Source organism: Parus major, chromosome 4 (assembly GCF_001522545.3).
Source record: "Parus major isolate Abel chromosome 4, Parus_major1.1, whole genome shotgun sequence".
Lineage (NCBI taxonomy): Eukaryota > Metazoa > Chordata > Aves > Passeriformes > Paridae > Parus > Parus major.
The window spans coordinates 22,222,027-22,227,215 of NC_031771.1; positions in this window are offsets into that span (position 1 = coordinate 22,222,027).

The following is a 5,189-nucleotide window of genomic DNA, read 5'->3' on the forward strand; positions in this document are numbered from 1 at the left end:
AACTTCCCCTCTCTCCTCAGCTGCCTTAAAGGTAAAGCTACCCCATGACACTTCCTTAAGTGTGAGAAAGGCTACAATGAGAAAACAATCAAGAGAATTGTTTTTCCTAGGTTTTTCCTGAAGTTCACTTTTTCTTATCTTTTTCTTATCTTTTTTCCCGTCTGCAGATATAAATTAATGAAGAAATGGTAACTCTCATGGAACAGATGTTTCATACAGCTGAGGAAGGTGAAGAAGTACAAAGATAAATATCTTTGTCAAATTACAGGATGGGGGGGAACCTTCATCTGGATTTTTTTCCAAGACGTGTCTCTCAAAATGTCCAGATTTTCTTCCACGGGTCAGTTTTAACATTGCAATACACAATTCACTTCAGAGCCATAAGATTTTATTTTTTTTTTCTAAATAAACCCTTTTGTTCTTCCTTTTTCTCCCCCAGGGTTCATAGAATAATTCAGAAAGGACCTCTGAAGCTCATCTGATGCCCTGTTCAAAGCAGGTTACTCAAACCTTGTCCAGGTGAATTTTTAATATCCCCGAGGATGGATATTTCATCTCTCTGAAAAACTATTTTAAATATTCGACTACCCCTTGATGTGAATATGATTTTTTCTAATACCTAACAATTTCATTTGTTGCAACTTGTGTCTGTGGCCTCCTAGTTCTTGCTATGTACTTCCAACCAAGTGTTTGTCACAAGGTCTCCCTTTAGCCTTCCCAAAGGCTGAATAAAGCCTGCTCTCTACTCTTGTGCTTCATGTGCTACAGGTCTCTAATGATACTGGAGACCCTTCCATGGGCTCATTCCAGTGCATGGCCACACTTGTTTCATATCCTCCTGCATGTTTCCTAGGAATCTCAGGTCCTTTTTTGGAGTAGTTGTCACTTAACCTTAAAGTAGGGAAAAAAAAATCATCTTAGGTGGGCACTCTTGTGAAAGATCCTACTGCTTTTCTTTGGCAGCGTCTTAGAATCCTATCAATCCTCTTCCTAAAAAGCTTCTGTCTGGTCTGAAATTGTGGAAAGATGATTGGGCAAAAAATACAAAGAGTCTCAAAAATGCCCTTAGAATACAGAAACTACAATTGCAGCACTCCTGCATGTGTTATTTGGGTTATTCTACCATAAACTTGCATGACAAGTAATGAATCTAAAGTAATTTCATTTGTTTCACTTACAAATAACTTTTGGCTGAAACAAAACTATTTAAAATGTTGATTTAAAAGGTCAGCTAACTAGTATTTATTATAGCCAAGGGACTTTTAGCTTACATAATACCAAGACACAGGAGGAATTTACAAAGAAACTTTTGACAGAAAGGCCTTCTGGGGAAAAGATTATGCTGTCCTCATCATACACTTAAAAAAAAAATTACCTATTATTTATTAAAATATTTAAGCAACCTTTACAATGTATTTGTTAAACATTTTCATGTTTCATGTTGAACATTTACATTCCTGTGTTCACTCACTCAATTTTGTATGTCATAGATAAGTCTTCCCAGAGTTAACTAGCATAAAAAACTATGATACTTGTAGTAAAACTAATGGAGCCAGGTGGTGTTCATATGAACCTTTGACCTCCTCCCACAACTGTACCTAGCACTGCTTATCAAGATTAATCAAATCACCACCTCAGGCCTTGTTCTGAGGGTAAACAACAGTACACTTTTCTTCCAGGTATGGAAAGAAAATAGAGAAATTCAAAAAGTTGATATATCAGAAATGTACTTTCCATTTGTTTTTCATCACAGGATGCCCTATTAGCATTACATTTTCTTATCTTGCCATGTTTTCTTCTTGTGTGATACTTAAAGGCTGTAAGTCTGGAAGCAGACTGCTTCCCATTTAAGTGTAATGCACAGTGTTCATTTCAGCAGGCATGTGCAATGTACTCCAGCAATAAAACAGCCACTGAGACCTCTGAGATTCTTATCACACTCAATAATGGAATTCAATAACAGCACACTTTGTACAATAAGACTTTAAGAAGTTATTTTCATTTCAGCCAATTTAAAAGCATCAATAGGTATGACAGCCCACACATCTGAATGGACTCCCCAGTATACTGAATACAGAGAAGAGGTATTTTAAGTTCTTGTACATCATAAGCACAGCATAGTTTATCTGGATTTTTAGAGAAATTTTACATAGATTTTTCTTCTCTTACATATTTTAGACATTTTATATGTATCCTAAGACTCCACATTTTTAAGATGACAGAGAGTAGTCTGTGGCAAAATAAGTTTCTTTTTCAGAATTAACAGTACTTTCAAACATCCACAGTATTCTGTACAGTACAGTTGGTACCAATCCATGTGTGAGACATCTGTCTCATGGTGACACCAAAATCCATCCTTCAGAACCCTCAGGATTTCGTTAAAGGGCTGTAACTGGGGATTTATTCAAATTACAGTGTTAGGCTAGCCATGGAAATGCTTCAGTGTCTTGTAAATAATGCTTTCAGTGAAAAAAAAAATCTGGAAAGGTATTCTGACCATGGCAAAGACAGGAGTTATTTTATTACTCATCTGTTTCTCACCTACTGCTCTCTGTAATAATAATAATATCACACTGGCACAACAGAGCACATAAATGCCAATATTTTTATATAAATGTTTACTTTCCACACATTTTCCTACCACCAGATAAAAGTGCCCTGGGTAGGGGCTGGACCATGTGGCTACAGCAACTCTACTGTTCCAAAAGACCCACAGATGGGTTATTCCTTCTGAAAGAGAAGTACCTTACCATGAGGCAGAAGAGGTAAGAACTTGCACACACACTCAGTTTCCAGGGGCCAGCTTGCTCTCTCTGCAGGAAGATCACTCCACCACCAGTTTGTGAGTTTGCACCACTGACCTCTGTGAGTGAATCAATGCTTTGGTTTTGAAAACACTCCATAACAGACGTCAAACAGCAGTTCCACAGAAAACCATTAGTAAGAACAGTATGTTAAGAGGAGGTTGACACTATTTGATATAAAACACTCAAGGATTTTTATAGTTTTTTCAGCCACAATGAAGAATCACTTAGAGTTTATGAGCAAGAATTTTCCAAAAATGAAGAGTTCCAACCCTCTCCAAGTAACAAAACAACACAGCACTCCGAACTGGAAGCTGACATGATAAATTTCAGCTGGGTAAAATTAGAAATGCCTCACATGTGGGAGCTTTGGAATTGAATTTGCCTGCAAAAAATGCTAAAATTCTAGGTACAAACACTTGTTTTAAGAGGTTTTAAAGTACCTCACTATCACAGACATTAATTTTCAATACTTTACAAACTACAGTGAGCCTGAATTTTCTGTTCAAGGCTTGTATACATACTTTGTTACAAGAAACACCAATTTTCCTAAACTATTTTTGTGGGGTGTTTTTTGTTTGGTTGGCTTTTTTTTTTTTTTATTTGCAATTACATTTTCTGTTAGGATTAGGTAAACATCCAACCTTTACTTTCCATCTTCTTACATTTCTTGCTGAAAAATCAAAGCGTGCCTCTCCCTGGTTCTCTTCGTGCTCTGATATTCACAGGCAATGGTTGCTGACAACAGTCACTGGAAATCCACAAAACATACAGGTGACAGCTTTCAAACACAAAGGCAAAGCAGTGTATTAGAACCATCCATACATGTGCATTTCACACCTGCCAAACAGAAATGTAGAACGGATATTACTGTTTAATAATATGCACATTTTCAAACATCTAACGAGCCATTACCAACAATGGTGGGTATCAAAAATTTAAACTTACCAATGGTAAGCAGCATTATCTTTTGAATGAAAAACAGCTAAAACACAGAGCTAGCAGTTTTAACTGTGAAATGAGTTCTCACTAGAACTGTCTGCTGTTTATGATTTCCATATTCCAAGAGTTTTTCTGCAATGAAGCCACAAAACCACCAGGCGTTTACCCCTATTGGCTTTTCTGGAGTTCATAGATGCATAATCAGGAAATAAGTTGTTCCACTTTTTACATCAGTATCCTGCTTATGCTCCCCTCAGCCTTATAGGGAAGAAAAATTTGGTCATATCTCAGTGTTGCTGCAAGTCTTGTTCCTTTGTCACTGCAGTCAGAGTGACAAATGCAATCTGGGGACTTCTCATTCAGGACGAATTTTAGTAGAGATGGATATTTTCTGTAGAGTCCTTCCTGTGGATCAGCTCTATGCCATTGTATAGCTCCTCCTCATACCTACAGTATTTCACCTGGATTCTCCTACATCAAGCCTTGTTTTGTCTAAAGCACCTTTCCAAGGCTTGTGGCCTTTTTATGAAACAAGAGAAAAAGAAGCCATCACATCTCTAGGTAGTCTGTTTCAACTCGTAATCATGCTAACTACAAAAATACAGTCCTATTTCTCATTTTAATTTCTTTGACAAACACAGCGTGCTGGTGCTGAGTTTCTCTCTAAAGCAGGATCTCTGTTTCTTCCCAACTTTAACTTAATTTGGGCACTACTCAGTTTGTTTTTGAATTAATTGAACGAATTATGGAGCATTTAAAATGTACTTCCATAAAATGTTTACCAGTTTTAAATTTCTTTCAATCATACTTTCATTATTTTTTTTGAATTTTTCTTTACTTTCCTAACCTATGACAGAATCTAATACCAATTCTTCATGGTTCTGCAGAACACCAAAATGCCACACCCCATCCTAAACAGGCTGCTGGTGCCTGTTCATAGCAGTTAAGAGCTGAAGCAACCAATAGTCAAACTGCAAATAAAGTTGCAATGTTTTTCTCACTACAACACAATAATAGTTTTTACTGATCAAACTCTACAGCATTTGCATGTTATATTGACCATCCCACTATTTGAACCACAGTGCTTATGAGGCAAAAAAAAAATCCAAACAGATAAAAAAGAATCCAACAATATAAACCCATAAAATGAGCCTCACTGTGATTGGAAACTATCAATTATGAAATGCCAAGGACTACCAAAGAGTCATTTTCTGAAACATAAGAATCTTGCATTTTGTCATTGCTCTGTGGAGAAGGAAGGTCAGCTTTATTTTTCAGAAGGCAAAAATCTAATCCTAATTTAATGAAATAAATTACTAGAATTCATAGTTTTGTCTTACAGAAAAGCCACCTTCCAAGGCTCACGTTGTAAGTTACATTTCATTTATTCTGAGAAGTGTATCTCTCCCAGCCTCTTTATGAAGCTACAATTGTCTTGATAAT